Source organism: Myotis lucifugus, unplaced genomic scaffold, assembly GCF_000147115.1.
Source record: "Myotis lucifugus unplaced genomic scaffold, Myoluc2.0 scaffold_3921, whole genome shotgun sequence".
NCBI lineage: Eukaryota > Metazoa > Chordata > Mammalia > Chiroptera > Vespertilionidae > Myotis > Myotis lucifugus.
In genome coordinates this window covers 1,901-13,530 of record NW_005874969.1, presented here as the reverse complement: position 1 = coordinate 13,530, position 11,630 = coordinate 1,901, and the positions used below count along the sequence as shown (strand labels likewise).

The window sequence follows — 11,630 nt, the reverse complement described above, 5'->3', positions numbered from 1 at the left end:
TTATCCCAATGGTCTCCCATAAAGGGACCCTTGTGTAATGCTTATGTGTCTACCTTCATTACATTTAACTCACTCCCCTGGTTCCAGGTTCGAGATATTACCACAGTGAGGACGACGACGACAGGGAGCTGATTTCTTTCCTGAAAAGGTGACTAGTCTTTCCCCATTTTTCCTGGTCTCTCTATAACATGTTCTGTGCAATTCCAGGGATTCAGTGGAGCCTTCCCTAGTCATGGGAAAGGTTGCCATAGGAAGGGGAATGTGAGTGAATGCTTGGGATGAGTGCGACTGTGTGCATTATGAAGTCGTAGATGTGGAGTAATAAGGGGCAGCAGGCTTCAGGTGGCCCCACCCTCACCAGGACCTCCTTTCCTTGTTCTGGTCCTGGCTGCATCTTTTTCCCTCCTGTCTCCTGCAGCACCCTGGGACAGAATTATGACATCACCCGCTTTCGTCGACTTTTATGTCCAGACTCCTCCTGTGAAGTGTGTAACAGTGCAGCCACTGAAATCCAGGGGCTTTTCTTAAAGGCTTTGGAAGCTTCTACTCCATCTGTGTCTCCTGTGGCTTCCACAGCTCCTGTGGCAGCTTCTGTGACTGAGCCAACATTCAATCAGTCCTCTGCTTTCTCAGGAGTCTCTCCAGGAGAACTCATACCACCTCCACTGCCTGAACCTTCCCAACCATCTCCCTCCATTCTCCCCTCTAACTCAATGACAACCTTGGGTAATTTTCTGTCACGCTCCCCACCGGGTCAAGCTCTGCCTCCAGAGCCAGTTCACCATTCCTCACCTCAACCCAAAGACTTGTGCTCTTCCACCTTGATGCAATATGATTTACATCACGGCTTTCTTGCCTTCCATTCTACCAAGATCTCTTTTGGGGCAGACCCTGAAGCCAAACTTATTGATCCTAGTCATCGCTTAGTTCTCAGCCCTGATGAGCATGACTCAGCACCGGAGTACATATATCCTAAGACCTTGGAAGACAACTTAAAGAAGAAACTTGCCCAGCTATTCTGGGGTCTTCCCACTCTGCACAGCGAGTCCTTGTCCTCCGCTGTCCATGCCTCGGGTGACTATTCAATCTTCTTCAAATTCCTTCACAGACCAAGAATCCCCGGGACTTTCTGATTTGCAATCTCCATCCTTGGCAGAGGTCCAACCTCAACCCTTGCCTCAAACCCTGCCTCAATCCCAGCACTTCCATCTCACTCAGATCGAAACCCAGGCCCACCTTCAATCCCCACTACCAATCCTACCATCCAGTCCCATTACCCAGAAGAAGGTCTGTGAAATGAATGTCCACACACCCAATAATGAATCCGAATGTCATTCCTCGTCTGAAACTGAACAACTGGAATGCAATGTGTTGCTGAAAGAACAGGAAAGTTTGTGGGGTTTAACTTCGGTGGTTCAAAGTTCTAAGGCCCATGTTGCAATCTCCATCGATCCTGTAGAATTTCCTCTTAGCAGTGAATTTCGAGATAAATTTGAGCATCACCTTAGAAAGAGGCTCATCCAACACCACCAGGGCCAGCCCTGCATGATCCATGGGTCTCTGTCACTAATGAGGCCTCTGAGCAATTGCTCAGGCATACTTGAGTCAAAGAGCAGTTCTGGCCTCTCATGGATCTCTGTGGATAAGGACCAGAGCAGTGAAGATCCAAATGTTGGATTGAGCCAATTAGGAAGCTTCTATGAGAGGAGCTCAGAAATGTTTCAAGGAGAGGAGAATGAGGGGAAGGATGAGGGACACAGCCAAGAGAATGATCCAAAAGTTCATCTGCTGAGTGATTCAAAGACCTCCTCACATAAGGATGTGGGAAGTGGCTTTGACATGAGTCTGTCAAGAGAAAACTCAATGGTTGCAGGGCATAGTGTACCTCAGGGACAACCGGAAAATGTCCAGAAAGTACATGTGAGCAAATGTACGGTTGAGAAAATCAGTGAGAGCCAGCTTCCTGAAACTGTGCATAGTTCACAGCACTCAACCAATCAGATCTGTTCTATCAAATTCCACACCGAATTAGAGCAAAGAAGTTTGCCATCATCAGTGGGTGGGGACTACCCCCTGAACACATCCCAGGAGCTTCCCTCACTTGAGTGTGGTGCACAGAAGATGCAGAAACCCCACATTACCAAGTGTCAGATGGGCATGTTGGCAGCCCTTGCCACCAAAGTCCTTGAATCCAAAGAGTGCTTCACATCGGAAGATACTTCATCCCATTCCTTGAGCGATTCCAACTCTTCCTCCTCAACCGAACTGATCTCTGAGACCAACACCAAATCTGGGGCCTTCATGCCCCTGAGAGGAAGCTCTGAATCCCTTCTTGGGGACAAAGTGGGAACAGAAAATGCAGCGGATGACCTGAATGTTCCTCTCCTTGACAACTCACTTGTGGGCCAGAAAAGACATAAACCCGTTGATATCCAGGGTACACTCGTAGAGGAAATGCAAAAAATTTTGAAAGCCAAACTGCCTCTTACAAACACCATTAGTGGCAAAAAAAGCGAGATACATTCTCTGATAGCCAACATCGAGCCCCCGAAGCTGCCTGCAAGGCGAGCAGGGACCCCACAGGAGACAAAAATTAACAGTGTCATTCTAAAGACAGTGTAGAAAGACGACAGGGCGCAAATAGGGAGAAATCAGAACCTGCTTCCAGGCCCAGCATGTCTAGGGAGATAGTCAGGGCTGAGAGGCTCAAAGCTCTTCACTCCAAAACTAGCGGCGTCTTGACAACCAGCAAGCCAGGAATCTCCCAAAGGATCAACAGAGAAACTACTGTGACCATTGAAAATCCACCATCGAAATTATCAGTTCAAGCTAACTTAGCAGAAATCCAAGCGCAAGTGATGGCTGGGTTAATGCTCATGTTGGGAAGTAAGTATAGCCAGACCCAAGTCTAACACCGGGACATGTCCAGTGAATCAGACAGCTTGACTAACAAAGCCCCCCTGACTCCTGATAAGTGTGTGCCCAGTGTGGACACGGAGGTTCACCAGGTGCTGCATATCCAATCGGAGGACAGCGGAGTCAGTCTGGAGAAGCAGCAGGAACCATGGCTTCCTAAGCAGGCATTAAGGTCCTGCCAGGATCAGAATTCCCCACCAGCTGTAAAGAAAGATATTGTGTGCCCTCCCCCAGAGCCTACAGGCCCCGAGTGTGAGGAGCTTGGTGCAGGAGATGCACAGCTCAGAATTGCCCAACCTGGAGGGAAGACATTTCCTTCTCAGGACAATGCTGCAGAAGACATGCTTGGGAGCAAGTCTTTCCATAGGCTAACACAGACGGCTCCTTCTGATAGCCTTGTGCTAAATCAAAGGAAGAGCCTTTTCCAAAGGCTTTGTCCAATCAAATGTAAAATGCAAGAAACCACCCAGGAAATGGGAAGGCACATATCATCTGCACAGAGTAGAGGCCCACTTAAAAGCAGAGCTCCCTGTACTGGAAGTACCCAAGTTTATAGAGTCATGTCAGACATGGGGAAGCTCCCAGAAGAGAAACTGGGGCACCCGCCTGCAGTAGTTACCACCTGCCCCCAAGAGCCCCTTCCCTCCGCAGTGCAGTCGGGGAAGCCTGTGCAGAAGGGAGCAGTGCAGGCCCAGGCAGAGCCAGTGCAGAGGCGTCATTTCCACCGCAGGGCTCCCCGCCCCTATGACATGACAAATGCCGTGTCCGGCTGCCACGCAGCTATCTTGGCTGGCCAGGGCTCTACCAATACGAGACATACCAGAAACGAGGACAGACCCCCCAAAAACGTCGTGGCATCAAAGGGTCAGCAAATATCTCAGAAGCACCCTCAATCTGTGCCCCTCAGGGGGACTCTGCCCCATCCAAGCCCCAACTGCAGGTCTCAAGCTGCCAAGGGGCCTCCTGCTGTTCTCACCACTGCTGGAGGCACTGCGTTCAGAGAGCAGCTTCCACGATTCAGACACACAATGCTTCTCTATAACTTCCAGGGGGAAACCTTTCCCACCCCCAAGTAATTCCCTCCTTGTGGGGAATACTGACTTGCCTAATAAATGTTTCTGTAACAATAGTGATGTCTTCTCCGTGTCCTGAGTTGGGGGCAAGGGTTTCTCAGGGCTTGTGCTTAAGGAAAGAAAGGAGTAAGTTCAGCTCCTACTGATTGCTTCCTTTGGCTTCCAAAAGTGCCCATTCCCTGGAGCTCTTGTTGAGAACTAGATACCATGGGCCCTCCCCCTAAGCCCACTTCCTCCCTGATGAGGTTTGAGGAGATGGGCTCTGTCTCCTTCCTCATAGCTTAGCCTTATGGAACATGGATAGCAGCCCACACCTTCCCCTTCAGGGCAGCAGGGAAGACAGGCCTTCCACATCTGAAGAAGATCAAGGACGGGTATATTTTTCAGAAAGTGTTAGTGAAGAAGAGACAGTGGCTTAATCATTATTTGGAAGGCAGTGATCAGAGGATCCCACAGATGGGTGAACCCTGAATAGGAGTGTTTGGGGGGTATTGTTTTTCCCCTGACAAATGTGCACACACACCAACCCTTTCTACAGTGGTCTAGAGGGAAGGCAGATCCACCAGTACAGACTGAAACACAAAAATGGAATGAGCGTCCTCATGAGCACTTCAGGGAGCTTTTGCAGTAAACCTTGTGAATCCTGAGTGTAAATAGAAAAAACAAAACAAAACAAAAACCAAACAGAGCCCCCTTTCACTACCACACTAGCATCTTCTTGTCTAGAGTTATGCCATTGGCCATGCAATGTCTGAAGCTAGAGATCAGAGAAAAAATGCAGAACACAAAGGAACTAAAGGTGGAATGGGGCCCAAGGCAGGGGACGGGAAGAGGTGAGCGGGCAGCGGAGGGTTGTAACATCCATGTGGACAAGCAGCCCATAACGCAGCCTCCCAGTTCCTACACCATCTCATCTTGGGGTCCTTTACTGCCGCTCCAGTGCAGTCACTGCCACACTGCAGACCTTATTAGCAGGAACAGCTCTGCCTCAGGAATAATATAGTCTGACCTTTTACCCTTTGGCCTCATCCCCTATTCTTCCAGCATAGATGCCCATTGTTAATTTTTCAATTCCAGGTCATTCATTTATCCACTCACTCCCTGTCAATCCACAAAGCTCTTGGCTTCCTTGCTTACTAAGGTAGACTTGATGGTCCATCTAGTGACTAACATTTCAAAAGCTCCATGACAATGGGCCCCCCTTCCAGTTCCCTTTAATCCTTCCTATAAATTTCAACTCTGTGTTTTTCTAGAAATGGCTTCCTATAAGTAACTGACCACCACTAGATTAGATCTCACAATGGGTTCTACTGGTTCCATGGAACTATCTGGAACTCATTCACTCTACAGATAATGCTCCCATGCTTACTGACATGTGAACAAAACAAATGGAGCTCAGTTCCCTGTTTCCTTTGTCTATTGTCTCTACAAAGCTCCTCAAATCCATGGCAAATCACACTTTCCTCAAACTGAGGGCATCACCACTTGCTCAACAGATGTGCTGGGGACCACTGTTCAGAGAGGAGCAAGAAGCCATGAGATGGGGACTTTTCAACAAAATATTAAAAACAACAACACTGTGTTTTCAAACATTTAGAGGAATTTTTCCTGTTATGCATGCAAATGACTTAAATGCAGATCAGATACACTTGTTTATCTCTTTCTTTCCAAAAATGCCACTAAAAGTAAAATATTAGATGAAAAGATGCTCAATATCACTAGCCATCAGAAAAAAATGCAAATCACAAGCACTGTGAGATAACAACAGACACACACACAAAAAGGCTAGAAGCAGTCTTGGTGAGAATGTCGAGAAGGTGGAATCCTGACACATAGCCGGCGGGAATGACTAATGGTACAGCCACTTTGACCAATAGTCTGGCCCGTCCTCAAAATGTCAAACAGAGAGTTTCCATATGACCCAGCAACTCCACCTCGAAGTACACACTCATGAGAAATGAAAACACATGTCCACACCAAACTTGTAAACAAATGCTCACAGCAGTAGCATCCAGTATTCATAATACTCAAAAGGTGGAAACCACCCACATGTCCATCAGCTGATGAATGGTAAATAAAATGTGGTATATCCATGCAATGTAATATCTTTTGGCAATAAAAACTATTAATACATGCTATAACATGGATGAACCCTGAAAGCATTATCTAAGTGAATAAAGCCAGTCACAAAGGATCACATGTGATTCCATTCATATGAAATGTTCCAAACAGACATAACAAGAGAAATATAAAATACATTACTGGTTAATTAGGGCTGGGGGTGGGAAAAGAAAGGGGAGGAGAGATGACAACTAAAGATTGTAAGTTTTCTTTTTGAAGTCATGAAAATGTTTTAAAATTGACTGTGGGGATGTACATATCTGAAAATACTAAAATCATAAAATTATACACTTTAAATGGGTGAATTGTATGGTATGTGAACGATATTTAAACAAAGGATTTAAAGAGAGTAAGTACTTGAGAAGGAGAAATAGGGGAAAGGATAAGACAAAAGAAGATGTCAACACATTTCCGGACTCAGAGAGGGAATGCAGGCAAGAAATGTAAGGAAATGACAGGGCTTCATCTCAGCAGTTTATAATCTAAAAAAAGGAGCTGTAGTGGTTGTAACTATTCAAGGATTAGCTGGCACGGGGAGAGGAAGTAAATACATGTACAACATCAACAAAAACTACATTATTTAGAAACTATAGAGATGCCAATAGGAACTTCAGTACAAAGTTAGTAGATTTTGGAAAACAATCATTAATGTTTAATAGAAGGAAACATCAGTGTGAGTAAAACAAACAAACAAAAACCAACACACACACAGCCCAAAATGTACTGCTAAATATAATCACAATCGTGCTCAGAAGTTATGCTAAAGAGAAGCCCACTCCCTAATCAAAATGTGTTTGGTCCTGTGTTGTGGACTGTGTTGTTGCAATTGCTATGTAAACTAAAGAATTAAAAATGTTGTGGAAAGAGAAGGAAGTTGGCAGAAGAAAGAGGGATCAGCAGGGCTAGGAACTGTATTGGTGAAGGGACCTGGATGCGGTGGTTCTCAACCTGTGGGTCGCAACCATGGGAAAACACATATAGCATACCAATATTTACATTATGATGCATAACAGTAGCAAAATGACAGTTATGAAGTAACAACGAAAATTATTTTATGGTTGGGGGTCACCACAACATGAGGAACTGTATTAAAGGGTTGTGGCATTAGAAAAGTTGAGAACCACTGATAGAGGCTAGCTAGGCTATTAGGGCCTTATAGCCTTAAAGGGATCTTGCCAGTAGAAAGATTACTCAAGAATTTAGAGATGTTTGCCATTGGTGCATGGGTGTGCCATGGCCTCATCGCCCTCTCTGTCTTGCTTTCTGTTCATTGGTACAGTCTGATCTGCTCTCCCATGCTTTTTTAACATTTCACTTTTTAAATGGAGGCCATCTCCACTTGCAGATGAGAACTGCTGGGACTCTCGTGACCAAAAAATGTTTGCTCAGATAAGACAACACTCCCCATCCTCCTAGTAACTTTGCAGGGCACTTTGTTCTTCTATTAGTTTATTTTTTCTTCTGAGGAAAAGTATCTGTGACTATGAATTGGAAGAATTAACATCAACATCAAGAAAATGTCTCTACTACCCAAACAAGTCTATAGAATCAACACAATCCCTTTTAAAATACCAATGGCATATTTCATAAATCTAGAAAAAATATTCCAAAAATTATTTGGCACCAAAAAAGACCCCAAATAGCATCAGCAATCTTTAAAAAGAAGAAAAAGTTGGCGGGAGCACAATACTGGATAGCAGACTATATCACAAAGCCATTATAGTCTAAACAGCCTGGTACTTGCCTGGAAACAGACATATAGATCAATGGAACAGGACAGAGGGCCCAAAACTTCTCAAAACCACAATCACTGCAACTGTGTTTGGTGATGGATTATTGCAGATCCATTAATTTTGTACACTGTTGAAGAGAATTGGTAAGAACATAAAGAAATGAGAAAATATTACCTTTAAAGACCTTTGCATGGTTAAAATCTATCCCATCTATAAATAAAGATCTCTAGAAAGCCGAATTTGGTAGAGTATTACGACCTCCCACTCTGCATATATCATGTGTTTTTCCCCTTCTCCTTCCCCAGCAGATATGTGACCTGAACACATGATCTCTTAGCTAAAGACCCCAGTCTGAGGTTCCCAACCTCCTTTCCATTTAAATATTACACATGGTGTAAGGTCTGGAAAACAAGATGAGAGAGCGATGTAAGTTAATATAATGGTCCTTAAAAGAAATGGACATAGGTATACATTCTCTTTTCCGGGTTCCACTGGCCAGAATAAAGATGTGTATTAAGCCCTCTGATTCTCCACTTTTGGCTGAAGATAACACCTTGGGAGAGCACCACTGTAAGCGAGAAGGAGGTGCCTCACCAACTCCATTGTCACCAAAGATGCTGCTCTGAAGGAGAGAAAAATGGAGTAAATAAAACTCTCTCTTGTTTAAGCCAATTTTTTAAAAGCAGTCTAGACTGAATTCTAAATAATATATTAAAACCAATCCTTACACTCTAAAAGAAAGAGAAGTCCCAATATTGAAGTTTGGGACAGTTTCTCAATGGTTAGAGCGTCCGTCAGTGCACTGAAGGGCATGTCCCTGGATTGCAGGTTCCCCCCCAGGACCCTGTCATGGAGTGTGCGGGAGGTAACCAATGAATGTATCTGTTTCACATCTATCTATCTATCTATCTATCTATCTATCTATCTATCTATCTATCTATATTTTTTTTTCACATATTCTTCTCAGTATATACTCTCTCCATGCCCACACCGGGACATTCTGCAGAAACTGCGAGGCTCATGGAAAAAATCCTCTCACCTCCCATTTGTAACAAAAAACCATTTTAAAGTTAAAGAAAACAAAAATTTCTCCCAGGTAGTCTTGTTTTTCACAGTTGAGAGCATTAGAGTCCAGTAACCACTGAAATAAGTCTTTGGAGTACTGAGGGCTTGGGGTGTCTTTTGTAACTCTGGAGAACTTAATATTTGGAAGCAGGCCCCAGAAGGTGCTGAAAACTTGCCTTGCAGGGCCTCTGTGAGGCTTGCCCCATAACAGTCCAGCTCCAGGTGTAGGAGACAACAGTCAGGCCAATTATGAGGACATTGATGTAAATCCTCAAAACTGTCTTCCTCAAGCCGCTGGAATAGAAGGCTTTGTGTTCAAAAATCAACACGCAAAAGAAACAGACCCACATGCGAAGAAGAAAACACTTCCCCATTCTCCCACCCCCAAATATGCTGACTTTCAGGAAAGGTAGGGAATATCTGATTTCAACACAAGCAAGATTATAAATAGTTCCTGTATCAAATAAGAGGAGCCCAAAGTAATAAGAGGGTAATAACACTAGTCACAGTAACAGAAAGACTCTGGGATGGAAGCATATATAACCTGAGATGAATGAAGACGTGAAGGGGATGAAATGAAAGAGCACATTCAGTAGCAGATGATATTAATGCAGACTGATAAAGGGAGAGACAATCTACAAGGAATAGGCATTCTGCTTAGAAAGGGAGCAATAATGAAAATCGAATAAAGAAAACTCCCAATTCGAGGAAAACACTTCAAATTGAAAACTGAGTGGGATCACACTAGCTAAGAAAGATAAGTGAATAGAGATGCATTCCAACAGGATGTAATGAAATTTTACATTTTGGAGATTAAGAATACATACCCAGCCCTGGCTGAGTAGCTTAGTATGTTAGAGCGTCGTCGTCCCAATACACCAAGGTTGTGGGTTCAATCCCTGGTCAGGGCACATACAAGAATCAACCAATGAATGCATAAATATATAGAACAACAAACCAACGTTTCTCCCTCTCTAAATAAATGAATAAAGAGAATTGTCAAGAATACATACTGAAATCACTCAATCAGAACAGAAAAGACACCAGAGTTTCACTTCAGTAATGAAATGATACAAAAGAAATGCTCCTACCAGGACTTAAGATAAAATGACCAGGCCACAATTATTACATACCCAGTTAAGATTAAAAAGATGATTTCAGATATGCTACCCAAGCATTTATTCTATTTAAAATGGCATATGTAGCCCTGGCCAGTTTGGCTTAGTGGATAAAGCATCGGCCTGAGGACTGAAGGGTCCCAGGTTCGATTCTGGTCAAGGACACATGCCCGGGGTGTGGGCTTGATCCCCAGCAGGGCGCATGCAGGTGGCAGCCGATCAATGATTTTCTCTCATTCATTGATGTTTCTAACTCTCTCTCCCTCTCTCTTCCTCTCTGAAAACAATAAAAATATATTTTAAAAAATAAAATTAAAAATAAATAGTAAATTTTCTTTAAAAAAATGGCATATGTATTCTTATCCAAGTAAGGATAACTGAATTAAGTGGTAAGAACTGAATATAAATATGGATAAATCACACCAAAAAAATAAAATTAAGCCCCTCCCCCCCACCGACCCCCCCCGCCCCACCTCCCGCCTGCATCCTCTTTGCTCTTTTAAGTTGCTGTGCTGGCCACCACACACTCTTCATGCCTAGTAGCCTTGCCTCCCAAAAACTGAGGAAATCAATGACTTCCTGTTCACAGCCAGGAGACAGGACACTAAATGTGTCAAGATGAAGAAAAGTAAGATATCTTTATACCTTGGTCATCACAGACACAGGGCAGGCAGAGAAACTGAAGCAGTCCCTGCCCTCAGGTTTGGCAGTGAAGGAACTGAAATGAACCAGACATGCTGAACCAAACTGTATTAAAATTTTAAAAAATTAAAATTATGCATAGAAACCTAAAGCTCATAAATATTATTTCTCTAATAAATTACATAAAAATTTATGTAATTTTGTGTAAATTGATGTGATGTATAACCCAAGATTAAAAAGTAATATGAAATTAAAATAATAAAAGTACCACATTCCAAATATTTCCTTAAAGAGACATTTGAATTAGACCAAATATTTATATAGGAAAAACTAATGTTTTAATTATTAGATTACTACAGTTTTTTCATAATTTAGACCAAATATTTATCCTACAAACAACTATAATAAAAGCAAACAAATCATTTTCTACAAAGATAGTAGTATGCAATTTTTATTTGTTTTTTTAAATATACTTTTTATTGATTTTTTACAGAGAGGAAGGGAGAGGGATACAGAGGTAGAAACATTGACAAGAGAGAAACATCCACCAGCTGCCTCCTGCACACCCCCAACTGGGGAGGTGCCCACAACCAAGGTACATGGCCTTGACCAGAATCGAACCTGGAACCTTTCAATCCACAGGCCGAAGCTTTATCCACTGAGGCAAACCAGTTATTGCAGCAATGTTTAAATGACAGCAATAAAATAAATTATCATTTGGTTGAGAAAATACAGACACTGTCTGCTTAAGTAAAATCGGCTTTAAAACAAAATTTAAAAATCGGATACATACAGAGGGACATTCAAAATGATACAAGACAGTTTTTAATTAACAGATGAAAAACTATATTCAAGCAAACATAGATATATTGTCATCAAAGTAAAATTAAAGCAAAAAAGTCTAAACCAGCGTAAAAGTGTTGTTTTATATTGATAAAGTCAGAATTAAGAGTATAGTGGTA

General features: G+C 42.9%; 1 pseudogene; it reads left to right on the top strand.

Annotated features, from left to right (window-relative positions):
* Window positions 1-4,285: 4,285 nt before the first annotated feature.
* LOC106695867 lies at window positions 4,286-10,753 on the top strand (annotated as a pseudogene).
* Window positions 10,754-11,630: the final 877 nt, after the last annotated feature.